Genomic DNA, 27869 nt, shown 5'->3' with positions numbered 1-27869 from the left:
ATGCCAAGGAGAGTGCTGGGGAAAATGAGAGTAAGGAATTAACCTATAATCTTTGCTCAAGATACCAAAGCTCTGAGCCCGCATTGTCCTAGCCTTGTGTGATTTGTGCGCTCGGGTGCCCCTGAGCCCCCAGCCATGCACCATCGCTAAGCCCTCCCATAGGATGACCTTGGCTCCTTGCTTGGGCTGCTAATATCCTAAGATGTGGAAACTCTCAGAGAACATCACTGAGCACCCAGCTTATGGTGAACAGCTGGGTCAAAATCCCGGCTCCACCTTCTGTGCTTTCCCTCCTGTATAATCCATTCTCCACACACCAGCCAAGGTGATGCTTTGACAGTTTGAAATCCATCATGCTCTCCCTCACATTTAGAATGAAATCTGGGATCCTCTGTGGACCCAGGGCAGGTGTCTGCTTGCCTCCAGGTCTTCTGGAGAGGAAGAAGACTTCTTCCTACCTCATCTCTTTCCCTCTGCAGGAGCCACACCCTATGCTGGCTGTTCGTACACTACAGTCCTGTCTCAAGACTCTTGCAGATGTGTTCCCACAGCCTGGGGATGGATTTCTCCCCAGAAATCCCTGGGGCTAGCTCCCTCACTTTATTTAGGTCTCAACTCAAGCATCACCTCAGAGGAGCCTCCCCTTGCCATCTGCCAGGACCTAGCCTTCCCTTCACATGCCACCACCTCACTCTGCTCTGTTTTGCTACCTGACACATTTAACCACTTACTCTTATTTTACAATTTCTCAACTCTGTCTTGACTGCCTGTTTCTTCCACTAGAACATGAGCTCTCGGAGGGCAGGGACTTTATATATAATCTTCTGCCCAGTGCAGCATCCATGAGGATCCGCGGCACCCAGTACACTGAGGACTCAGTAACTACTTGTTGAATGAATGAATGAATGAATGAATGAATGAATGAAGAACACAAGCTTATTCTTCTTATGAAATAGTGGTTCTGAGGAAATTGGAACCTTTTTGCAGGGAAATTTTCCAGCCATTCTTGGGCTCTCTGGCTGCAGGCGGAGATCCATATTCATGGTCTCGTTGCTCTCTTCAAGGACCTCTTTAGGAAATCCACCTCTCAGAGGCACCAGGAAAGGCTGGTCCCTGAACGCCGCCTGCCTTAGGATCTCACACCTTCCCATCTCCGCAACCCCCTCCTTCTCCTGCCCACCACCCTGGCAAGGCAGGATGGTTTCCCCCTCTCTTGCTCACAGCCTGCACCTTCACACTTCCTGCTTTGGTTTGGGTCAAGACCAGCTCCCAGAAATATGCCTCTGTCCTAGACAGTCTTGTTTGAAATGTAAGTCATTGATAATGAGGACAAAGAGCCTTGGAGGGAAGGGAGAGAGGGAGAGAAGGGAGGACCAGGGAGAAGTCATATGGAGGTTGGCAGTCCCTCTCAGGTCCTTTCTGGATTTTTCCTTCTGTAGCAATGAAGGTAGAGTCACACTCTACTGCCCTCCCTGGGGCAGGGATGTAACTCCTGACCCCATCCTTTTGCACTTTAAGTTTCCTGTTTGGGTCTCCATGTTCCCCTTTTGGGAAAAAGGTTGATGATAAAAACAAGGTCACCACAGATTCCACTTCCCTCTCCTTTGAGTGATGTCAAAGGTGACACTGAATGAATCTAGCAAAGAAGTATTTTCTAAAGCTTTTGATTCTGAAATGGAATCATTCATCCATGATCGAGCAACTCTAGAGACCAGATGCCCTACCCAGTTGGAACCACCAAGATGCTGCAAAGGCAGATTCTTCTCACTGGGAAGCCCAAGTTCCAGAATGCACATGTTTTGCCCCATCTTGCAGGTAATTCCCCCAAACGATCAAGGCTGCAAACATACCCCATTAGCCTAGGTTGTTGTGTAAGGATCTGTCACTTTGACCACTGGTCATCATCCACTTTGTCTCTTCCATTCCCCACTCCCATTCTTTTCAAATCCAAGCCTGCCCCTCCCTACTCCCCCAGCTTTCAAATGACTGTTTCAAGTGTAAGCATAAAAGTCTACAGCCTACTGATCCAGGACTTGTGCCCACGTCACACCAGTTTATGGTTGGAGGGTATTTTTGCTCTCCCAATCAGCACCTTCCCCTCCTACCCTATCTAGGGTCAGCTCCCCCTGGGAGCCATGCATGGCAGACCAGACCAACCACTGACAGCTCTGGCTCTTTTTTTTTTTTTTTTGTGAAATGCTCTCCTCCTGGCAGCCTGTAAAGTGGCCATTTAATAGGTGGTATCACACGACTTAGCTTCTACAAAGCCAATAATAAATTGCATCCCAGAAAAATCTATATTTCAGTATTTGCATTATTTACATTTTTCATTTATTAATCCTATTAGGAATGTTCCCTCCAGGAGAAGAATAAAGCTAGAACAAAAAAGCAAGACAAACAAGCAACTGTGAAAAAAAAAAAAAAAACGCCCCATTCAAAGGCTTGCTTTTTCTCTTGGGCACAGGCATATATATCACCTGTGTGCAAAAAGGACATCTGACCATCTGACTTGGTGCAGATACAAGACCATCTGCTGCTCAAAGTGTCTTCTAAAACCCCCTGAAGATGCCAGGAGATCCCAGCCTGTGTACAGCCTATTTTTCAAGGAACACTGCGGCCAAACATTTCTTTGAAATTCTGGTGACAGCCCTTTCGAATGCTACAAGAAGTGTTGGGAAAAAAAAACGTTGAAAACAAGATGTGATTTAAAGAAGAGCCAGGTGGGGATGCCTGGGTGGCTCAGTGGTTGAGCACCTGCCTTCAGCTCAGGTCGTGATCTCGGAGTCCTGAGAAGGAGCCTGCTTAGAGGGAGCCTGCTTCTCCCTCTGCCTATGTCTCTGCCTCTCTCTGTGTATCTTTCGTGAATAAATAAACAAAATCTAAAAAAAAAAAAAAAAAAAGCCCAGTGGAAGAGCTAGCAGGCAGGCATGGGCTTTTGGTTGGCTAGCTGGTGGTCATGTGTACAATGGCTACATATGATCTTATCAGCACTACGGTGAGTGTGATTGCCCTCATTTTAGCTCAGGACTCAGCACTCAGTAAGCTCAGGACCATGAGTCCATGAGTTACTAGCTCCTGGGGTCATCACTGCTGTTTCATCCATTAAGGATTCCAAGGATCTAAGGGAGGGATCGGCTCTCGAGCTGCCTCATTTGTCAAAGCATTCCAGCATCTGTGCCTGCTCTAAACTCCTGACAGATTGGGATCCTCTTCTTTTCCCTAATGTGGTAGTCTTCTGACTACTTTATGTCCCTTAATGGATGGCTTGCTCCACAAGAACTATTATTTTTATTCACTTCCTTTTAAACCACTCACATGGTATACAGTAGGGGCATAATGAATAAGCCATACAATCACGAAAGTTGAAAGTTGCCATATTTGTGTGTGTGTGTGTGTGTGTGTGTGTGTGTGTGTGTGTGTATGTGTGTTGGTTGCTCAGTTTCTGCTTCCCAGCTCTTGTACGATAGCTCCGGAGATGGGAAGAAGAGGCTACAAAGCAGATATGTGTGAGAGAAGGGAAATTCTCTTTCTCACTTGTCTTCATGTTTTAGCCTTCTTGGATTTTGGTCAATTTTTGTAAAAATCAAGAAATGCAACCCATTTTTGGAATATAAGGCGGAGGTGCAACTTCCCTAAGTAGTCACTTCTTTCTCCTCTAAGATAATAATTCCTCTTGCAGCCACCTCACAGGCCTATCATGAGGCTCAAATAAGATAATGTGCATCTGAAAGCTCTTTGCTAGTGGGAAAGCATGATATGGGTGTAAGGTATCATTATCCCTTTAATCTTTCTAGTCTCATAATGGAGAAAAATTTCCAAAGAGAAATTGGGAGCTCATTTCAGGCTCTCAGCTGCCTCCTGCTACATGAGGTCCATGACAATTAAATGCTGCAGAACAGTCTGGCTGAATTCAAATAAACAGCAATGTGAAATACATATGTCACCCTTCTAGCGCTGCTGCAGCCTGCCAGGATTCTCCTCCAGGCCTCTGGGACTCCCCCACTGACTGAGATGCCAATTTGCAGAAGACTGCAGATGCCATTCTGGGTAAGACCTTTATATCTCATGCATTTCCTGCTCTTACCTGCGACCAAGGGTCATTCTGCAGAAGAGCAGGGCCATGCCAGGTTGCTGAATACAGAGCCTCTGGAAATAAATTCTGGGAGCTCTGCCCAGAAAATCCCACCCTTTGGGATTTATAGACCCATTCCCCCAGCTGATAGGAGTCATGGCAGTTGATGGCTCTCAGTTGAGTCCCAAGTGAGGGCATCACCCTAAGCCTAAGAGAGCCCCTTGTCCAAAGCCTTTTGTCCCTCTCATCTTCAGTGACTGGTCAGTAATGGGGAGGGATGGTTCCCTTGCCCTGGCTCCCTTGTCTCACAGTGAACAACCCTGAAGGGCCATCCCAGCTCCAGAGTTCCCCATGGGATTCTTGAAGTCTCTGATTTGAGGCCGCTCAACTTCTCGTTGCCCAATTCTATGCCCCTCATCCTTCACAGCTGTTGTTCTTTAAAACACTACTTGATAAAGCTCCTGCATGCCAATGTCCAAGAAACTTTACCCACGACACCTTCTAAGCGGTGACTGGGTTACTCGTCTGCAGGGATATTGATCCGCTCAGCTCTTGGAGAAGCGAGGTCGGTCCAGTGTCAATCCAGGTAAGTTGCCTGGGCCATCAGCAGCATCCTCTACCTCCTGTGGGTTGCCATACAAGCATTATTTTCCAAGTCCCATGATAAAAGACTGGGAGCCACTAGTGTAGTATGTGGAACAATCAGAAATAAATCTATTTTAACATGACAGGGTTGCCTTTCTGACATCCGTTCTCTCTCTTCCTTACTAATGGAACCTGGTTTTAATTCCAGGCAGTAATGTTCTCAGCTTAAAAACAAAACAAAACAAAACAACAAAATAGCACATTTCCCAGGCTTCTCTGCAGCCATGGAGAGCCATGTACTTAGTTCTTGTTCAGTGGAGAGAGGCAGAAATTTGTTACTTCCCTAATAAAAGCATCTCCCTGCCTTCAATGTCATACTGCCTGGAATGGGAAGGGAGTGGTGACCAAGAGGAAGCCCATGTGTTGAGCGAATTCATCATCTATTGACACATAAAGAAATTACCTCCAAACTTGGAAGCTCTGGACAAACATTTATTATCTCACAGATTCTCTGGGTGAGAAATTATGTATCTATGATGTATATGACGTATACTATGATGTATCCTCTTGGTAACATGGCACAAATTTGGTATAACACGGGAGGGAGCTACACAAGTATATAAATAAATGGCAGGAGGCAGAGATTATTAGGGGCCTTCTTAGAGGCTGCCTACCCCCATCCATCCTCAGGCCCCAGTGGTAAACATCCATCCATCCCACATGCAAAAGATACTCTCTGCCCCCACCTCTGCAGGTCTCATCCCATTCCAGCATCAACATATGATTCAGAACTACATCACCTAAGTCAGGTCCAGGTGTGGATGAAGCACCGCGGGTGTAGTTCCCAGCAGCTCCTCCAAGACAGTACCACCCCAACTCATGCAGTCTCTACAGCATGACATTTTTGTTTCATGACTTATACATGAGTGTGTCGGGGAGAAGCAAAGAGAAGGATAATGTGGCTGTTATGTGGATGCACTGCACACTAAGCTAGAGTGTGCATATAGGAACCTGGACACACACACACATGCACACGCACACACTTCCTCCAAAGCACATTGTGAGAAGCAGTGCTCCAACCACATATGTGGACAAGACAAAGAAGACAGCACCCAAGCAGAAATGCCAAAGCTGATATTTTTGTGATGAGAACAACAACGTGATCAGAAATGTTGCTCACACGTGGCTCATTCAGCAGATGCCAAGTCTTCTTCAACCATCCCTGAGGCTCCCCATACAAAGCAGTGAAGGAGCAAGCGTGGGCTGGAGCAGGAGGTGCATAGCCAAGTTAGGAGTAGGGTGGTAAAGCTGGAAGCAGGAACAGAACGACAGAGAATTTCATAGGGCAGTGTGCCTGTCTTGCTTCAGCAATCTGAGGGGGGCCTCACCCTGGTGGTTTTACGTTGCCAGTAGAAACACTGTGTTCCACAAAGCGAGGGGTAAAGAAACACCCCTTGGTGAGACTATCTTCAGTTGCTAAATTGCTTAACTGTGACCTGAAGTCCCTCATTCCTAATTGATGGCGCATCTTTGGCCTTTGCATCAATTTCTGATAAGCATTCCAGGTGTGGCTCACTAAGCACTTGCTTCCTTGTGCTACCTGTGCGAAGAGTCGCACTTGAGGGCTCTGGGATGACGATTACAGATACAGATGGAAAAGCCCGTCCTGCACACCCTCTACTGGCTTTGCTGTCTATGCAGATGTTCCCAGAGATTCAATCACTCTCTGAATTTTTAAAGTTCATTCTATAAAATTAACATCAATAACCCACTGAAATGCACTCACTTTTTTTTCCAACTGAGGCCACCAAACCAGAATTTGAGGTTTAACCCTTTTCATCCTGTATCCAAGTAAGAGAAATTTAAGAACATAAACCACCTTGGCTATTAGTCCCTATATGATCTCTGTCTCTTGGTTCCAATAATTTCCCCTGCCTTTTTCCACTTGGCCAAGGCTTTGTCCTGAGCCCCAGTTCTAACTAAATCCTAGCCTTGGTTCCAAGAACTTCAGCACATCCAAGAACAGGATAGCTCCTTATTCTTCATCCTCCACAGACTGATGTCCTATTTTGAACCCAAATTCCTAAAAATGGATATTACCTGATGAAAGTCTCCCCTGGTCCCTTCTTGTTCTGAACAGATACTTCTTCCTGAAATGTGGGTTTGCTAGAACCCTAACTGTTCTCAGGTCAAGGTTGGTGGCCTTTCCACTATGCCCTTCACTTGTCAGACCACCTATGGGAGCATGGCATTCAGGGCTGGAAGGGACTTCAAACATCATCTAGTCCAGCAATTCCAACACATCTTGCCTGATGGTAAACTCAGGGAGTCATTCATACACTCTTTAGATTCAGAGCTCTCCCCTTATGCTGAATAAGTCAAACATTCCATAAAGTTTCTCTAGTATTAAGTGTCAGGGTTTCCTTGGAGATCTAGGAGTGCTATTTTCAGATTGTTTTAAAAACGGACTGGCTAATGGGCAGAGGAAGCCTGGCCATGATTGTCAGACACAGAGCCAAGTTTCATATGGCAAAGAGGAGATAGAGAATGAGAAGGAGGCACCCCACATACTTCTGACTTACAGCCATGGCCAGCTTGTCCTCTCCGGGGCTGGGCGTAAACACCCTGGCTGGTTCTTAATCCATTTCCAAGATGAAGCTATCTCAAATACTGTAGATGAGGTTTTTACCCAAACAAGGAGGACTAACCTATGAGCTTCAGTTTTTCATTTTGCTGACCACCTCAGAGCCTGTGGATCTGAATGGCTCCAGATGACCCTTTAAAACAAAGAAGATCCTTCCTAGACTCAAGACCAGCTAAGGAGCTATGAAGAGGCTGTGGAAACACACTCTCATCTCCACCCAGAGCTCTGAAGCTTCTTTGCAAAGCAACTACTCTCCCAGACTACTCCTTGTGGGTTTAGCCCTGTCTAGTCATATAGCCGAAAACTGGTCCTTGACCCAGTCCTGGACTGGATGTGGTTGAAACTGCATGCTTACAGACAAGCTCGTGCACAAGACACCCTGACACACCAGATGGCCAAACACGGTAGGGGAGGCTGCGGGTGTGGGACATGGAGAAGGCCAATCAACTGAATCTGGGAAGCCCATGAAGTGTGGCAGATTCTGGGCAAGATGGAATCAACAGGACACAAATTATTCAAAAGGTGCCCTGCTAGGAGCTCCAAAGCTGCTGCTGCTGCTTCGTTTTTTATCCCCCTGAAGCTTCTAACAGAAGGCTCCTTGACTTTACTCAAGCTCTTGAGAGTCAAGGGCACACTTCCTAAGGTGATGGCCAATGGCTGGGCAATGGGATAAAGACATGGAAGCACAAGGACTCAGATGCTTTGGCTGAGCCATTTCTAGATTATTTGTGGAAGCAGGTAGTTTGGAGGTAGCTTACCAAATGACCACGAATTACTTAGTTGTTCAACAAGATAAACCTCTGGGTCGGGATGGAGCTCACTCAGGACTTTTTGAGGGGCTGAGGAAGGAGAGATGGTGACATTGTGCAACTGTCCGTCCATGTGTCATGTATCAGCACCGCGAGCTGTGACGCCTGGGGGCAGAAAATACTGGTGTGACTCCAGCAAGGGGAAGACTCTGCAGGGGCTTCTGGGAACCAGGAACAGAGCTCACTCCTTCCAGCATCACACAGGCAGGAGTGTGGAATTGATGGGGTGCACTCAGATACGCAGAACTTCCCCGGGAAAGGCAATTCCAGGAGAAGGCAGGCCTGATTAATGTGCTGCAGCCTTTGAGAAGATTAATGAGTGGACAAGGGGAAACCAATGAATGTAATTTATTTAGACTTTCCAAAAGGCTCCACACTAACGGCTATTTTTAAAAGTCACTGTGCAATCTGGGTTTTAAAGAACTAGCTTTTTGAGGTTAATGCCAACAAAGACACCCACATTTCCCTGCTGCCACCACCACAGGATATGGATGACATGTGACTTTTCCCCCGGTGCAGCGGTTTCTGAGCAGATTCCCATCACCCTTTGCCCCTCAAGAAGTGACCTCCCTCTCTTACCTAACACTTCCTACCATGTGTGTAGTGCTTTCCCTAATGACTGGAACCCCCCAGGATGGGGACAGTGTCTTAGCCTATTGCTGTATCCTATAGAGCACTCTGCCTAGGATTCCCTGACCCTAAGTCAGAGAACACAGGTGACTTCAGACCCAGGAATCCTAACCACTACTGACTCCTGGTTATATGGCACAAGCATCTCCAGTTGGGCCTGGCCGCCTCTGCAGTCCCATCACACTGCTCCCCCCTGCCCTGTTCTTGGTCACAGCTCCACCCCCACCCACCTGGAAGTGCGACTTCTTTTCATCCCCACTGCACCAGCCTTAGCTCAGGCCCTCCTGCTGCACCTGTATCACAACACCTCCTAAGGGTCAAATCCTTCAAAGGCCCAGGGCCAGGTGGAGGGCTCCTCGTGTCCCCTCCTGCTTCTCCCTCCAGCCTCATCCTTTGTGCCGCCCTTTGTCCTGCCTGCCCCGAGCTGGGGCTGCTGCTGGACGAGGGCCCCTGCAGATGCCAGACAAGTAATAACACTCCTATTACTTCCCCCCTCTTTAACTCACTTCTTCCAGATTCTTCCTGTAGTGAAATCCTGCTTGTCTTTTATGTCTCATCAAGTGCTGTCTCCTCTAAGAAAATTTTTCTGAGTCCTCAGTCTGGATTTATTGTTTTTCTTATGTGCTCACTCATTCATTCCACAAATATTTCTATGCAGTTACTATGTGGCAGGTGTTATGTTAGGCAAGGGTGATACAATAGTGAACAGGACAGACACACTCTCTTTTCCTCCAGAGTTCAGCATCCAAGGAGGGGTGCAGTTTTACAAGGAACTATAAAATTACAGTAAGTGTTAAAATAAATGCCCCCTTCCTGCCACAGGGCCTTTGCATATGCTATTCTTCCCACTCTCCTCTCTAGAAGTCTCTCTCCCCTTGTCTAAATCTCCTTCAGGTTTAAACTCAACTAATTCCCCAGGGCTAAATCAAATCCCCCTCCTTTATGCTTTTATACCAGCTTGTACTTCTCTATCAAAGCATTTAACACAATTGTAATTTCATATTTATTTGGATCATTAGCTGATTAGTGACTACTCACTCCTCTAGACTGTACACTTCATCAAGTGCAAGGCCATGTCCATTTTGCTTACCTGAATAAACCTGGAATAACAAACTCATCAAGTATTAGTTGTAGGAATAAGTGCTAGGAAAATAAACAGTAGAAGTACCCAACCTGATTTAAGGAAGGTTGGTTAGACAGGGGCACCTGGGTGGCTCAGTGATTGAGCATCTGCCTTTGGCTCAGGGCATGACCCCGGGGTCCTGAGATTTAGTCTTGCATTGGATTCCTTGAGGGGTGCCTGCTTCTCCCTCTGCCTATGTCTCTGACTCTCTCTCTCTCTGTGTGTCTCTCATGAATAAATAAATAAAATGTAAAAAAAAAAAAAAAAAAAAAAGGAAGGTTAGACAAAGCTGCCCAGAAGCTCCTTGAACCTTGAAGGGAGTATAGAAATTAGGCCCTGAGTAAGTGGGCAGCAAAAGTGTACCAGGCAGCAAACACAGCCTTGGGGAGACTATGGCTAGATGGCCTGTGTTTGCAAGCACAGGTTTCCAAAGCAGGGTGCTTATTTCCAAAGGGGTCCATAAAATAATCCATGATGAAGCAGGAATAAGGAATAGTCACGTACTTTTGCTGAATTTTTAACAGAATAGGAGAAAATCAAGCTCTATTATTGTCTAATAAACAGGCTGAAACCAGCATATCCCTTAGTGTCAGAAGGTCACATGCCGTGGGAAGAATATGGTGTATTCTGGAAGCAGAACAGCCGGGCCCTAATGTGCAGCTCATCTGTGTCTATTACATGAACTCATGCATTATATTGCTTAGTCCAAACCTAACAATATAGTGTATTCACAGAGGTTTCTGCAAAGAAGCCACAGATGGAAGGTATGTAAGTAGATGTGAACAAGAATTTTTTTCTGACCACTCTGTTACACCATACACAAAAATTAAAGACTTGAATGTAAAAAAAAAAAAAAAAGACTTGAATGTAAGACTTCAAGGCATAGATCTCCTAGAAGAAAACATGAGTGGTAAGCTATTTGACATTGGTCTTGGCAATGAATTTTTGGATCTTACTTCAAAAGCAAAAATAAACAAGTGGGACTACATCAAACTAAAAAGCTTCTGCACCACAAAGGAAACCATCAACAAAATGAAAAGACAACCTACTGGATGGGAGAAAATAATGATATGTTGATGATATATTCAATGCCCAAAATATACAGCAACTCATAAAGCACAATAGCAAAAAACAAACAATCCAATTAAAAAATGGACAGAGGATCTGAATAGACATTTTTCCAAAGAAGACACACAGATGGCCAACAGGCACATGAAAAGACGTGAGTCTCAAAATCATTCATCGTCAGAGAAATGCAAATTAAGGGACACCTGGGTGGCTCAATGGTTGAGTGTCTGCCTTTGGCTCAGGTCGTGATCCCAGAGTCCTGGAATCGAGTCCTGGATTGGGCTCCCCACAGGGAGCCTGCTTCTCCCTATGCCTGTGTCTCTGCCTCTCTCTGTGTCTCTCATGAATAAATAAATAAAATCTTTAAAAACAATTTTAAAAAGGAATGCAGATTAAAACCACTATGAAATAATAATCACCTTACTCTAGTTAGAATGGCTATTGTCAGAAAAAAAAGCCCTAATAAATAACAACAAAGATATGGAAAAAAAGCAACCCTTATATATCGTTAGTGGGAACATAAATTGCTACAACCACTTGGAAAATAGTATGAAGGTTCCTATAAATATTAAAAATAGAATATCATATGATACAGCAATTCCTCTTCTGGCTATTTATCTAATGAAAGCAAAACCACTAATTTACAAAAATATATGTACCCCTGTGTCCATCACAGCATTATTTACAATAGCCAAAATGTGGAAACAACCTAAATGTCCATCAGTGGATGAATGGATAAAAAAGATGTGGTATCTAGATGTAATGGAATACTACTGAGCCACTAAAAGAGTGTAATCTTGCTATTTGTGACAACAGGGATAAATCTTGGAGTAATTCTGCTAAGTGAAATAAGTCAAAGACAAATACCATATGATTTTACTTATAAGTGGAATCTAAAAAACAAAATAAGCAAATCAACAAAATAAACAAAATCACAGATACAAAGCACAGAACGGTGGTTGCCAGAGGGCAGGTATGTTGGATAGTGGGTAAAACCGATAAAGGTCAAGAGGTACAAACTGCCAGTTACAAAATAAATAATGGGAATGTAATTGTAAGGCATGGTGACTAGTTAATAATATTCTTGAGTATAGTTGGAAGTTACCAAGAGAGTAAATCCTAAAAGCTACCTTTGTATGATGACAAATGGTAACTAGACTGATTATGATGATCATTTTGCAATGTGTACATATATCCGATTGTTATGTTGTGCACCTGGAACCAATATAATGTTATGTGTCGGTTATTCCTCAATTGAAATTTTTTAAAGATTTATTTGTTTATTAGAGAGAGAGAGAGAGAGAGGACAAGTAGGAGGGGAAGAGGAAAAGGGAGAGAGAATCTCAAGCAGACTCCTCACTCACCGTGAAGCCTGATGCAGGCAAGGGCTTTGTCCAGCAACCCAGAGATCACCATCTGAGCTGAAACCAGGAGTCTGATGCTTAACTGACTGGGCCAGCCAGGTGCCCCTATACGTCAATTAAAAAAAATTTTAAGGGGCACCTGGGTGGCTCAGTGTTTGAGTGTCCGCCTTTGGCTCAGGGTATGATCCCGGGGTCCTGGGATCAACTCCTGCATCAGGCTCTCCACAGGGAGCCTGCTTCTCCCTCTGCCTATGTCTCTGTCTCTGTGTCTCTCATAAACAAATAAATAAAATCTTTAAAAAAATGTTTTTAAGAATTTGCTTCTGAACTGACACTGCCTCATATAAGTTCTTTGTCAACTACATTATGAGAGAAAAACAATTATTTAATCAGATCTGACAAGAAGGCTGACAAAAGAATACAAAATTATCACCACGGTTTTTTGAAATATGTATTTGTATCCTCTGTTGTTAGTGTCAAATATTACCTTATTTATAGTTCTATTAGTAAATGGTAATAATATATGTATATAATTTATAAATAAATACACATATCTTGGAGTGTGTGTGTGTGTGTGTGGGGGGGGGTGTGAACCTAGAAGCTTTTTGCTTATTTATCTGTTGTTGTGTTCTAATTGGGGTATACAACCAAGACTTTGGAAACCATTTCATTAAAGAATGAAAGAAGGTCAATATAGTAGAACTGGAGAGTAGGGCAGGTCAGTGTTGAGAAATTGGACTAGACAGTTAAATAGGAAATGTATCTCTATATAGTATTGATCATACTATTTATAATTATTTATTTTAGGAGTTCATAACCTGGTACATAGGGTTAAATTATACTCAATAACTTATGAGTATGAGTATTTTTGTGGAGATGATTCATAATCCTCATACAATTCTCTAAAGGCTTATGTCTTAGTGAATGTTAAGAACCATTGATTTAGTTAATAGTCTGCCTTTCCCAACTAAACTGTGCTCCAGTGCCAAAGACTCTTATCTTTAGGATCATCATTGTAATAGATAGAAAACAAGGCCTCAACAATTATTAAGTGAATCAGGCTCAGTTGATTAAGTGTCTGCCTTTGGGTCAGGTCATGATCCCAGGGTCCTAGGGTCCAAGGCCCTAGGATCAAGTCCCACATCAGGCTCTTCCCAGGCTCCTCGGGGAGCCTGCCTCTCCCCCTGCCTCTGCCTCCCTCTCTCTACCTATCTTAAATAAATAAATAAATAAATAAATAAATAAATAAATAAATAAAATTATTAAATGAGTCAGCGATTTACCTATTGCGTTCTCTTCCAGCACTGGAAGACAAAGCCACCAGAAAAACACATGAAGCTATAAGTTTATTCTTTCATGAAAACAGACATAGACTTACATGACACCGACTGTGTGCAGAGATGATTTTTAGTACTTTAGTAATGTAAGCTCATTTAGTCCTCATACTAAATCTAGGAAGAAGGTACCATCACTGTCCTGTTTTGGGGATGGTGACGCTGGGATAGAGAGGTTAAGGGGCCCACCAAGGGTGTCCAGCTGGTAACTGGCAGAGTCAGGGATCAAACCCAGACAATCTGGCTGCAGAGCCTGTGCTTGTGACTGTTATCCCATGGCATGACCTACATGTCAGCCCACATGATGAAAGGGTCAATGTCATTGGGAGATGAACAGTGTAACCTGAGAGCAAAGACACCTGCCATAGCCTCCTTCACAACTTGGCAAAGAAGGCCCTTCAAAAGCAAAATAGGGAAAAGCATAATTAGATTCAAAGGGCTTGAATTCATGCAGCTACAAATCATAAAGCTTGAGTGGAGAGCTTTACTTTTTTAATGTAGCAAAGTGCTCAGAAAGGTGTGAGATTTCATTGTGAAAATCCTCAAACATGCCCAAAAGTGTAGAGGAAAATACAATGAGCCTCCATTTACCAATCACCTAGCCCCAATAATGATCAATACAGAATCAATCATGTTTCATCCATTCTCCCACTTAATTATTTTTAAGTAAGTTCCTCATATGTGATTTGATAATGGGACTTTATGTATTACTCCCTTAGAAACTGTCTATGATTGAAATCAGGGAACCTGAATGTGAGTCTTGCCTCTACAATTTTCCAGCTGTCCTTGAGCAGTAGCTTCTCCGAGTTTCAACTGCAACTTCTGTAAATTATGGATAAAGGAAACAAAAGCATAAATGAACCACTGGGGCTTCATTAAAATAAAAAAGCTTCTACACAGCAAAGGAAACAGTTGACAAAACCAAAAGACAACCTACAGAATGGGAGAAGATCTTTACAAATGTCTTATCAGATAAAGGGCTAGTATCCAAGATCTATGAGGAATTTATCAAACGAATCCCCAAAGAACAAATAATTCAGTCAAGAAATGGGCAGAAGACATTTACAGACATTTCTCCAAAGAAGACATAGACATGGCCAACAAGCACATGAGAAAATGCTCCACATCACTTGCCATCACGGAAATACAAATCAAAACCACAATGAGATACCACCTCACACCAGTGAGAATGGGGAAAATTAACAAGGCAGGAAACCACAAATGCTGGAGAGGATGCGGAGAAAAGGGAACCCTCCTGCACTGTTGGTGAGAATGTGAACTGGTGCAGCCACTCTGGAAAACTGTGTGGAGGTTCCTCAAAGAGTTAAAAATAAAGCTACCCTATGACCCAGCAATTGCACTGCTGGGGATTTACCCCGAAGATACAGATGCAGTGAAAAAACCGAGACACCTGCACCCCGATGTTTATAGCAGCAATGTCCACGATGGCCAAGCTGGGGAAGGAGCCTCAGTGTCCATCGACAGAAGAACGGATAATGAAGATGTGGTATATATATATACATATACTCAGCCACCAAAAAAAAAGAAATCTTGCCATTTGCAATGACATGGATGGAACTAGAGGGTATTATGCTAAGCAAAATAAGTCAGAAAGAGATTTATCATATGATCTCACTCATGTGGAATTTTTTTTTTTTTTTACTCGTGTGGAATTTAAGAAACAAAACAGAGGATCATAGGGGAAGGGAGGGAAAATAAAACAGGATTAAATCAGAGAGGGAGACAAACCATAAGAGACTCTTAACTGTAGGGAACAAACTGAGGGTCACTGGAGGGAAAGGTGGGTGGGGGCAGGAGGTAATTGAGTGATGGGCATTAAGGAGGACACGTGATATGATGAGAACTGGGTGTCATGTGCAACTCATGAATCACTGACCTCTACCTCTGAAATTAATAGCACACTATATGTTAATTAATTGTATTTAAATTTTAAAATTAAAAAAATAATAATAGTTTGGGTAAAACAGTAAGTAAACAACAACAAAAATTATGGATGATAATGCCTGTTTAACTATATGGTTTTGAGGATTAGAGAAGTCAACACGTGTGAGAGTAATTTTTCCAACTGTAAATTTCCAGATTGAACCTCAGCCTAAGTCTGCTTTCATCTTGCTACGCCACAAGGAGTGTGATGGTTAATTTTAAGTGTCAACCAGACAAGACCATAGCGTCCAGATATTTTGACCAAACACCAGTCTATGTGTTGCTGTAAAGGTATTTTTTTAGATGTGATTGACATTCACTGTCAATTGACTTTGAGTAAAGCAGATTACCCTTCATAATCTGGGGAGCTGCATCCAATCAGTTGAAGGTCTTCAGAACAAAAATTGATGTTTCCAGAAAAGAAAGGCATTCTGTCTCCAGATTGCAGCATGGAAACTCTGCCTGAGTTTTCTGCCTTTGGACGCAAGACTGCAACATCGATTTTCTCAAATTTTCAGCCTACTACTTGCCTGTGAGTTTTGGACTTGTCAGCTACACAGTCATGTCTGGCTTCAAAGTGAGATAAACCAATGGAACTCAGCAATCGGCGATTGGAGGATGAAGGGAAAGGGGCCTGGGTATTTATCCCCATGACTGTCATACGTCTCTACCAAGGTGGTCCTCTCCCCACTGCCCAGGTTCAGTCCTGGTGCCTCCAGCCCCCTTCAGATGATGGGGTGATGATGCTCTCCCCACATGGTTTCCTGCCCCAAACACTGTCCCTTGTGGTTTTCTCACACTGCCCACACCTTTGCAGAGTCTTTATGAAGCTCTCCTGAGTTACCCAGTGTGAGTTCTCCACCTATTTCCTTCTGGGACTCCAAGCGATACAGATGCTAGGGTAAGGACCTTACCAGGGACTCCGTGCTAGGTATGTGGATTAAACGTCTCACCAAGAATTCCATCAGGAAAACTTGCTCGCCAGTACCACCTTTTATTTTCCATCAGGAAAAATTATTCCATCAGGAAAATTATTCCATCAGGAAAAATTGCTCGCCAGTACCACCTTTTATTCCCAAGTCCTCAAACTGTCATGTTCCAAGCTCTCCAGCTCTCTAGGAGACTCAGCTAAGGAATGCCTCTTCCACATCCTCCATCCTCTTGCCCTACAAAGGCTTCCCCAACTGGGGACTGGACTCCCTCAGGTCCCTCCAGTCCCACTTTGATGGCATCTTAGCAGAGGGAGGACCAGCGTCTCCCCCACTTCATCTTCTTCCTTCACCAACCCCCGCATCCTCCTTCCTGTCCTCTGAGCCTTGCTCCCTTGGGCATCCACCAACCCGCAGCCTCTCTGAAGCCAGCTCAGCCCAGGCCAGTGGTTCCCCCATCCACCCCCCCAAATGACCTGCATGAACCCCCCTCACCCACGCGTGCAAAATGCTTCAGTTATTTAAATCACTCTTGTCCCTTCTCTTTCAGATGTGGTTGATTCACCAGCTTGGTCCTTCCTGCAGGCTACACAGTTAATTTCCACCCAGAGCTAATTGGACATCCTTTCATTTCCTCCATGAGTCCCCTAGTGTGGCTCCCCACCCCCTCTTGCCCCCATAAATACTTACAACTGCGCTCCAAATATTAGAAACAGTATGTTTTTTAAACACAGCCAATTTTACCAGGAATCTGTTATTATATTCAAAGCCGGTCACAGCCTTTCCTTCTTTGGCAGCTTACTCTGGAAGCAGGAAAACAACCTTTCTTGTTCATTAAAAGAAAGAAAGAAAGAAGACAGCTTGACCTCTATTCACCAACGCAAGTGTGTGTGGAAATTTTCTCTAAATAATTAAAAACACTGATAAACTACAAAGCAGCCCTTCTCCCCTGCCATAGCAAGAGATGTCCATTTTAATGAGACACTGATACGATAGAGCCATTCTGATCCGTCCCCTGATTCCATTAAAATAGGATTATGTATGGGCGGCTGTGTGTGGCCATAAGAGCAAACTCAAAGACCAAAAAGCACAGAAGCTGTTTGAAAGCTAATTAAAATGGCCTTCAGGATTCAGGGGGCAGGGATAAAGTAAACACCATCTCCCTGCCAAGCACCCTCTGTGTCACGAGCATTCAGGATGTAGGCAGCCAGCGAGCGTTTCTGCTCTTGGAGTTTTAAAACTCAGCTGGTGAATGGCCTGTGGATGTGGACATTGCCCACCCCAGAGTCATCATTCATCTGGCACCTCTTTAACACCCTCCCCCACTCAAACCTCCATTAGGGCCTGGCCCCCAGCAACGGGGGACCTTCTGGAGCAAATCCACCCAATTACACAGCCGGGGAAGGGTCTGCTACTCAATGGCGAGAAGACATAGCCAGGGACAAAGCTGAGAGTCTCTGGGAGTCAGGGCCACTGGGGCCCGCAGCCAAGATCTGGGGTGGGCCAGCCTGACCCCACCCCGCCTCACTGCCCACCCTGGAGATGTGGCAGCAACCAGAAGGCCCACACAATCCTCACAATCCTTCTAAGAGGAACGTGGCTTTCCTTTGTCGTTGTTAGCCACTGGCCTCCCTACCGTGGGAACCACTTAGAAATGGCAGGTGAGCAGTCAAGACATCTGCCCAAATTTGCCTTTTTGGGCACATTTCACTACCCTCCTCTTAAAACCTTCCCTTCCTTCTCTCACTGACTCCAAACCCAGTTGGACAGAGGGTGTCAAACAGCCAAAGGAAGGAAAAGGGTTTTACAGGGAAGTGTAGGTCTCTCATGATTCTCTTCCAGAAATAAGCAGCAAGATTGTGTGGAAGCGTGTCCTTTGGAATGTTCAGGACCTTCTGATGGGCTGGTCTTCACGTACCTCGGGAAGGAACCTTCAGGGTAAGGTAGACCTGCTTGCTATTTACTACTGGATGACTTTGGGACACTATTTGACCTCTCTAGTCTGCAGTCAATAAGCCTAATAATGGGACAATTGTGACGACCAAAATAGTTAATAAATGTAAAGGAATTTTGGGTAGAACTTGGGATGGATCAGGTCTTCCAGACACCACACTATCTGCCCGAGTCATTATAGGAGCACAGAATTCCCACTTTCTTGGAAACCGATAGTTAAGTTTCATTCTGTATGGAGATATTATGACACTTTCCAAGGGGAGACCCTAGCCTGGGAACTTTCAGGGACAGTCAGAGCAGTGTCACCAAAATACTAGGCTTCCAACAACTCTTATGAAAACTAAATTCTGTCCCCATGTTTCCTTTCTATGTACGGGAGGCCAATCCTTCCCCCCCCCCTCCTTTTTTTTTAAATGAACCAGAGGCTCAAACAAGGACATGATCCTGTTTCTAGGTCTAGCTATAATACTTCTTCCCACCAACTCTGCAGAACTTAAATTAGGTCTTCTGATTCCATTCTTCCTCCCACGATAGTCTATTCTTCTCACAAGAGTGAGAACTTTCTTAAAAATAAATTGGGCAGTGTCACTCCTCTACTTGCAGTCTCCCGAAGGCTCCTCATCTCACTCAGGGTAAAATCTCATCTCTTCATGGTGACCAGTAAGCTGCCGTATGACATGTCCTTTCCCCCACCTCCCATCCCTACTATCTCTTCAAGCTCATTTACTCCAGGCACACTAAGCATATGTCCACTGCAGGGCCTTTGCACCTGCTTCTCTTGACCTGAAAAGTTTATTTTTTCCCCACTAGAAGTCTACATGACTTCTTCTTCTGTCACTTCTTCTAAGACTTTTCAAACATTACCTCATCCATGAGGTCATCCCTAACCACCTAAAAAGTAAAATAGTTTGCACTCTTACTTCTATACCTGTGTGTTTATTTTTTTTTCATCCTCATCTAATGTACTGTGCATTGTTAAATTGATTTTCTCCTAGAGCAGTTTTAGGAGTATAGAAAAACTGAGCACAAAGTGCAGAGAGTTTCCAGATGCCCCACCCACTCAGTTTCCCTATTAGTAACATCTTGCATTAATATGCTACCTCAGTTACAATTAATGCGCCAATATCGATATGTTATTATTAACTAAAGTCTATGGTTGACATTAGAGTTCACTCTTTGTGTTGTGCAGTTCTTTGGGTTTCGACAAATGTGTAATGACCTGTGTCTACCAGCACAGTATCGTAAGGAATAATTTCACTGCTCTAAACACCTTGTGCTCCACACATTCTTCTCCCTTCCCTCCATGCAAACCCCTGGCAACCACAGATCTTTTTTCCTGACTCCATAGCTTTGCCTTTTTCAGAATGTGTTGTAGCTGGAATCCTACAGTAGCTAGCCTTTTCAGACTGGCCTTTTTTGTTTGGCAATACATGTTTCGCTTCCTCTCCCCGTATCTTTTGTAGCTTAATTGCTCATTTCTTTTTTTTTAATCACTGAATAATATTCCACTGTACGAAGGCATCACAGTTTGTTTACCCATGTGCCTGTGGAAGGACATTATGGTTGCTTCCAATTTGGGGCAATTATTAACAAAGCCGCTATAAACATTCAAGTGCAGATTTTTATGGGGACATAAGCTTTCAGCTCACTTGGGTAAATGCCAAGAAGCACTGGCTTTGTGAGAAAATGCCAAACTATCCTTGAAGTTGCCGTATCGTTGTGCATTCCCACCAGCAGTGAGTGAGAATTCCTGTTGCTCCACATCCTCACTAGTATTTGGTATTGTCACTGCTTGGGATTTTACAGATATGTGTGGAATCTTGTTTTAATTTGCAGGTTCCCTGCTGACATATGACGTTGAACATGCCTTTATATTTTTATCCCTCGTTCAACAGCCCGACAGTATTTTTTAAATGTTTGCTAAACGAATGAATGAATGCATCTTAAGAAGAGCAGGTTTTATTATTTTTAGTTTTCAGCCACACCTCATGTCCAAGATGACCCCCAGTGTCTTATGGAGATGGGGCTTCCAGCCACCTACCGCTGCAGACACCGGGAAGCTAAACACAGCTCCCAAACGGGTAGGGTGACAGGGGTAGTTTCTTATATCTTGGGGACTCTAGCAAGCTGAATAATAACCCCCTAAAGATGCCCACATTCTCACCCCCAGAACCTGTGAGTACAGAAGAGATTTCACATGTGTGATTACATTTGGCCTCTTGAGGTGGGGAGAGTAGCCTGACGCAGCCAGGTGGATCCAATGGAGTCACAAGTGTCCTTGTAAGAGGGAGGCAGGCAGGTCAGACTCAGAAAGAGGGTCATGTGGTAACAGAAGCAGAGGTTGGAGTGTTGCAGAAACAAGCCAAAAAATATTGGCATCCTCTAGAAGCTGGAAAAGGTGAACAAATGGGTTCTCCCCTAGAGCCTCCAGAAGGAACACGGCCCTGCTGGCTCATTTTCGGCTCCTGACCTCCGGAACTGTAAATGAACACATTTATATTGCTCTAAGACACTAAGTTAGTAGGGATTTGTTTCAGTAGCAATAGTCAACATGCAGGCAGCAACAGCATATAAGAAAATATGAAAATGTAGGAGGACTGCTAGAATTGAGGCTAGTCTTTCTGAAGGATGGATCTCAAAGATGAGGAAAAACTCTGCCTTCCAGCAGTGTGCTCAGAAGCCAAGGAGGAATAAGGGATCAGTCCCCTGGAGCCCAGCCCCCCAGGGGTGCAAAGAAAGGGTGTGTCCTCGTCCCCTAGATGTTGTGTTAGCCGTGTGGCCAGGGCCTTGTGAGGCATCAAGCACAGAGTTGGTGCTCAGGGAATTTTGCATGGGATGAATAGAGTGGCACGGAATGGAGTGGACAAGAAAAGTGGCGCAGAGGTGGGAGTCCTCCTAGAAACTACAGAGATTTGGGTATTGGCAGCTGTCAAGGAGGTGAGATCCTTCAGAGGATCTCCTCCTGCGGAGGCCCCTTCTTAAAGAGGGAAAGAAATGTGCTTCAAAGATAGTCAGAGGAGGTGGTCGCTGGGGTCAGTTTGTAGTAGTTTCTGAGCTGCAGCTGCCCTGGGCTACACACCTGTCTGAGCTCACCTGCAGCCCTGATGGGGGCACAGCTGCTTTGGGCTCTATTTGCATAATCACAGACCAGGCAGGCTGCACAGGTTTGATTTCAAATACCAGAAATATGGTGCTGCTGTACAGATGGCAAGTGGTCCGTCTCGCCTTCTTTTATCTGTGTCTGTGACCTCTGTTTTGCCCAGGGTGGACATTTACCCTGTTAGCCCTGTTCACAGGTTTCCATAAGAAATCCAACCAAACCAAATATTTTATAGTTTTTAATAATATTGGTAAAGATGAATTCCACTGTGCAGCACATGGTCTCCGGCACCCTACCTTATCCTTCCTCTGTTGTATTTTCCTCTTTCCATTCTCTAAGACAAAATAAAAACCGTTTTCTCATGCAGAATAACTTTGGCTCTTTCTCTGAAATCTTGGCACTGGGGAAAAGCCATGCTTCAAAGGGAACTGACTACACAAGTAAGCTTCTCAAGGCATTTTTCTCAAAAAGACAAGTCTCTTTCTAGGATAAATTCCTGTACTAGCTCTTAAATGGATGACATCTTCCCCATTTCACTGTGCCTCAGACTGTAGCTGGGTTCAGTAGGCATCTGTCACATAGACCATCTCCTGGCATGGACCTCAGGTGCTCATGGCTGCGTTCGGTAATAAAAGGGCAAATCAAATCTCAGCTTTTTCAGGGCACCTGGTGGCTCAGTGGTTGAGCATATGCCTTTGGCTCAAGTTGTGATCCCAGGGTTCTGGGATTGAGTCCCACATCAGGCTCCCCACGGGGAGCCTGCTTCTCTCCCTGCCTATGTCTCTGCCTCTCTCCATGTCTCTCATGAATAAATAAAATCTTAAACAAAAAACAACCAAATCTCAGAGTTTTCATCATCATCTCCAAGGAACTCTAAGAACACAAGACACCACCATCTTGGTCCCCTCTGCTCTGCTCTGCCCTGGTGGAACATAGCTCCAGGAGCTTCAGAAGTGCTACAGGACAACTCCCTTGCTGAGATATCTAGGTCTTCACACTGAACACCAGCTTATGGAGGGCTGAGGTGGTGACCGAGGTGGAAAACTTAGGCCTAGGTGTTGCTCTTGGAGTTGGCCCCATTTGGTATCACCCGATTAACAGGAAAAGGCAAACTGTAGATGCCACTGTGTAGCCAAGATAACTAATACACAGAATTCATAGGAGATCCTTCCTTACCCCCAGGGTGTCTTAAGCACTAGAAAGATAAACTGCCCTAGGTTCTCAGCAGTGGTGACCTATCAGGGGTCTCTCTGTCAGATTTCTGTAACAAATGGGAAATAATCCACGAAACAAAACATGTGCTTTGTGAATTTGTCTTCCATGGCATGTAGCAGTGTGACTTGTCTTGCTCAAGGTTATTTAAGAATAACTTCAAAGTGTTGAGGAAAATGAGCTTGGCTGACCCAGCCTTCACTTCTTTTCTTCACGGTTCTCCCATTTCTCTCTCTCTCCTTCCTTTCTGAGGCTCACAGGTTTGGAGACAATGGTTCTCTTTGCTGATTCATGAAAGGGCAGAGACAGTTCCATCTCTAATTAAAGATTAGAATCTGTGACTTTCCATAACAACGTCCCTATCCCTTCATCTTTCCCAAATCTTCCAGGAGACTCAGTTGATACATGGAGCTAAGATCTTGGTGCCTATGGTTAAGTGAGGCTGAAGCTAGCTCTGTTAGGCTACACATCCTGTTCCCATAAATCCAGATGGGGCCAGTGGCTTTACAGCCTGCTAACTCCTACAATCATTCTCCAGAGTTGAGCTGGAGCCCCTTGGTCCATCTGTTCCGCACTCCTTGTGTTGTCTTCAATATCCTTCGCAGCTCTTTAAGTTGTAAATAGATGAGCCACAAATTGGGGAAGACAAGAAATACACTGGAAGGGAGTTGTGAGTTCAGTGCTGTTGTCAGCTTTACTTGGTGTCAATACTAATTTGTTTCATCCAATGATCTGCATGGCAAGAAACATAAAGAGTACAAGAAAATTGTGCCTATGGTTATAATTCTTATACTTGGGGTCATAGGTATCAGAGTTCTATGGAGACCCTTTTGTCTCTACCTGACTCTCTCTCGGTGCTTAGAGCCATGACAGCATTCCCCTGGGCAGCACTGTTTCTAGATAGAGGTCACCCAGGGGCAGTAGCACCCTCTGACCTCATGCCATCTTCCTCCTCCCCAGAACTGCTGCTTCCTCCCTGGCCCACAGGAATGCAGTTCTTTTTTTTTTTTAATTTTTATTGGTGTTCAATTTACCAACATACAGAAAAACACCCAGTGCTCATCCTGTCAAGTGTCCACCTCAGTGCCCGTCACCCATTCCCCTCCAACACCCGCCCTCCTCCCCTTCCACCACCCCTAGTTCGTTTCCCCGAGTTAGGAGTCTTTATGTTCTGTCTCCCTTCCTGATATTTCCCAACATTTCTTTTCCCTTCCTTTATATTCCCTTTCACTATTATTTATATTCCCCAAATGAATGAGAACATACACTGTTTGTCCTTCTCCGATTGACTTATTTCACTCAGCATAATACCCTCCAGTTCCATCCACGTTGAAGCAAATGGTGGGTATTTGTCGTTTCTAATTGCTGAGTAATAAGGAATGCAGTTCTGATAGGCTTCTGAAAGGATGGCTGTTTAGGCATCAACATCCTTTCTGTCTCCCAAACTGAATTTCAAGCATTTCTCTGGACCATCTGCTCCACCTGCCATCTCTTCTTCCAAACATCTATGGGTTTTCTGTTCCGTGGGTTCATTGGTATTTTTAACCAGCTACCAATATCTATAGTTTGCCCTCATACTGTTCATCTTTAATTTTTAATATTTTTTTTATTTTTTTTTAATTTTTTTATTTATTTATGATAGTCACAGGGAGAGTGAGAGAGGCAGAGACACAGGCGGAGGAAGAAGCAGGCTCCATGCACCGGGAGCCCGATGTGGGATTCGATCCCGGGTCTCCAGGATCGCGCCCTGGGCCAAAGGCAGGCGCCAAACCTCTGTGCCACCCAGGGATCCCTAATTTTTAATATTTTTAATCTTTTTTTTAAAGAGAGAATGTGCACAGGGGTGTGGGGAGGGGCAGAGAGAAAGGGAGATAATCATAAGCAGGCTCCACACCCAGTACAGAGCCCAAAGCTGGGCTCCATCTCATGACACTGAGATCATGACCTGAGCCAAAATCCAGAGTCAGATGCTTAAATGACTGAGCCACCCAGATGCCCTCAATATTTTTTGTTCTTATTTCTCTGTCTCTCACACACATGCATGCAAAATGCCTATCCCCAATACTTCATCTCTTAGAGTTCCTTTTACCTACACAGTTTTTCACTTCCTATTGCCTGTGATGAAAACCTTAGACTTATAAGGGCCACACTCTTTTATACAAAGTAAACTGGCTATTTGTTGAGATTTCTGTAATCCCTGAACTAGAGATGCGGAATTTGGGAGTCAGAATGTTTGAGAAACCTGTCTGGCCAGTGGTAGAGCTGGGACTCCTGTCAGAGTCTTTTTGAGTCTAGAACATGTTTCCTTAACCCATGGTATAGTTCTAGTACTGAGTGTTTGAAACCAGTACGGACACTAACATCTGATTGCTATACTACTCCCCCTATATTTCCAGGCTCCCCATCTTTCATGTAATACCCGTGTATTTGGAAGAATCAGGAGATTGGGAGGTGAGGATCCTTGTGTATTCCGTTGCGCCTTGGCATCACAACGCCAGATTTCAGGTTGTACTACAAAGCTGTGGTCATCAAGACAGTGTGGTACTGGCACAAAAACAGACACATAGATCAGTGGAACAGAATAGAGAATCCAGAAGTGGACCCTCATCTTTATGGTCAACTAATATTCAGCAAAGCAGGAAAGACTATCCACGGGATAAAAGACAGTTTCTTCAATAAATGGTGCTGTGAAAATTGGACATCTAGAAGAATGAAACATTCAGGACATTCAGAAGAATGAAACTAGACCACTCTCTTGCACCATAGACAAAGATAAACTCAAAATGGATGAAAAATCTAAATGTGAGACAAGATTCCATCAAAATCCTAGAGGAGAACACAGGCAACACCCTTTGAACTTGGCCACAGTAACTTCTTGCAAGATACATCCACGAAGGCAAAAGAAACAAAAGCAAAATGAACTATTGGGACTTCATCAAGATAAGAAGCTTTTGCACAGCCAAGGATACAGTCAACAAAACTCAAAGACAACCTACAAAATGGAAGAAGATATTTGCAAATGACGTATCAGATAAAGGGCTAGTATCCAAGATCTATAAAGAACTTATTAAACTCAGCAGCAAAGAAACAAACAATCCAATCATGAAATGGGCAAAAGACATGAAGAGAAATCTCACAGAGGAAGACATGGACATGGCCAACAAGCACATGAGAAAATGCTCCGCATCACTTGTCATCAGGGAAATACAAATCAAAACCACAATGAGATACCACCTCACACCAGTGAGAATGGGGAAAATTAACAAGGCAGGAAACCACAAATGTTGGAGAGGATGCGGAGAAAAGGGAATGTGAACTGGTGCAGCCACTCTGGAAAACTGTGTGGAGGTTCCTCAAAGAGTTAAAAATAGAACTGCCCTAGACCCAGCAATTGCTGGGGATTTACCCCAAAGATACAAATGCAGTGAAATGCCAGGACACCTGCACCCCGATGTTCATAGCAGCAATGTCCACAATAGCCAAACTGTGGAAGGAGCCTCGGTGTCCATCGAAAGATGAATGGATAAAGAAGATGTGGTTTATGTATACAATGGAATATTCCTCAGCCATTAGAAACGACAAATACCCACCATTTGCTTCGACGTGGATGGAACTGGAGGGTATTATGCTGAGTGAAATAAGTCACTCGGAGAAGGACAAACATTATATCGTCTCATTCATTTGGGGAATATAAAAATTAGTGAAACGGAATAAAGGGGAAAGGAGAAAAAATAAATGGGAAATACCAGAAAGGGAGACAGAACATGAAGACTCCTAACTCTGGGAACTAACTAGGGGTGGTGGAAGGGGAGGAGGGCGGGGGGTGGGGGTGAATGGGTGACGGGCACTGAGGGGGGCACTTGACGGGATGAGCCGTCAATAACACTGGGTGTTATTCTGTATGTTGACAAACTGAACACCAATAAAAAATAAATGTATTATTTAAAAAAACTTAAATTTATAAGTGGTGAGTATGTTTTGCTGTTTTACCTCCCAAGTTGTAATAATTTTCTGCTTTTTAAGAAACAATTCCTGCTTTTACTGCTGCCATTTTATTCCTTCTATTAAGATTTGTTTTATTCTCACTATTCTTTTTTTCATTGTTTGCGAGGCACCTGGGGAGCTCAGTGGTTGAGCGTCTGCCCTCAGCTCAGGGCGTGATCCCAGGGTTCTCGGATCGAGTCCCGCATTGGGCTTTCTGCAGGGAGCCTGCTTCTCCCTCTGCCAGTGTCTCTGCCTCTCTCTGTGTGTCTCTCATGAATAAATAAATAAAAATCTTTAAAAAAAAAAAAACATTGTTTGCATCTAGGAATTTACCAAGTAGTAGAGCTTTGGCTACTTTCCATTTGACATCGTAGGTGACTGATAGAATTGTTTTCCCCTTGTTTCATAATCACAGTTTTAATATTCTGTTTGATTCAACAATAAAGAATGTTTTATTTTATCTTAACTAATTGGGAGTTTAGGGGTTTCTTTAAACTTTTACTATTTGGGGTAATAGCATATATGACCAAAAAATAACAATTGTCATGGTACCAATAGCTAACCTGTACCAAGTGGTTATTATGTGCCGGCCCCTATAATAAGCTCTGTAGAAACTCATTTGCCTCTCATAATACCCATAGAAGTGACCTATTATTAATATTCACATTTTACAGATTAAGAAACCAAGATTAATATACCAGAATGTGACCTTAGAGTTTCTGCATCGTATTTTCAGTCCTCATACTAATTTTCACTCATTTGAATTTTTCAGTGTTATTAGGGCTTTGATAGTGCCCCATGGGGTCTTTCCTCATTGTCCTCTTACTGCTGTGTATTTCTCCACCAAACTGTGAGCTACAAGAAAGCAGAGTGGTCTGCCACCATGTTCGAAAATTTCCACCTTAGTGTCCTTTGTTAGAAGTACTGGTTCTAGGAGGATAAAGTTGAGCTGCAGTTATGTTTTCTGGCATAGAGAACCTTATTAGCACACATAATTATAATGGCACAGACCTAAAGAATTATTAATAGGTGTCATACATTTACAGAGGAACTTTTATCCCTTATAAGGGGTTTCAGCTGTCTTTACATATATTTTTGTGTTTCCCATCCCAGCAAAG

Source organism: Vulpes lagopus, chromosome 13 (assembly GCF_018345385.1).
Source record: "Vulpes lagopus strain Blue_001 chromosome 13, ASM1834538v1, whole genome shotgun sequence".
In the NCBI taxonomy this organism is placed as follows: domain Eukaryota; kingdom Metazoa; phylum Chordata; class Mammalia; order Carnivora; family Canidae; genus Vulpes; species Vulpes lagopus.
The sequence above is the reverse complement of the archived record's forward strand: the minus strand, read 5'-3'. Positions refer to the sequence as shown.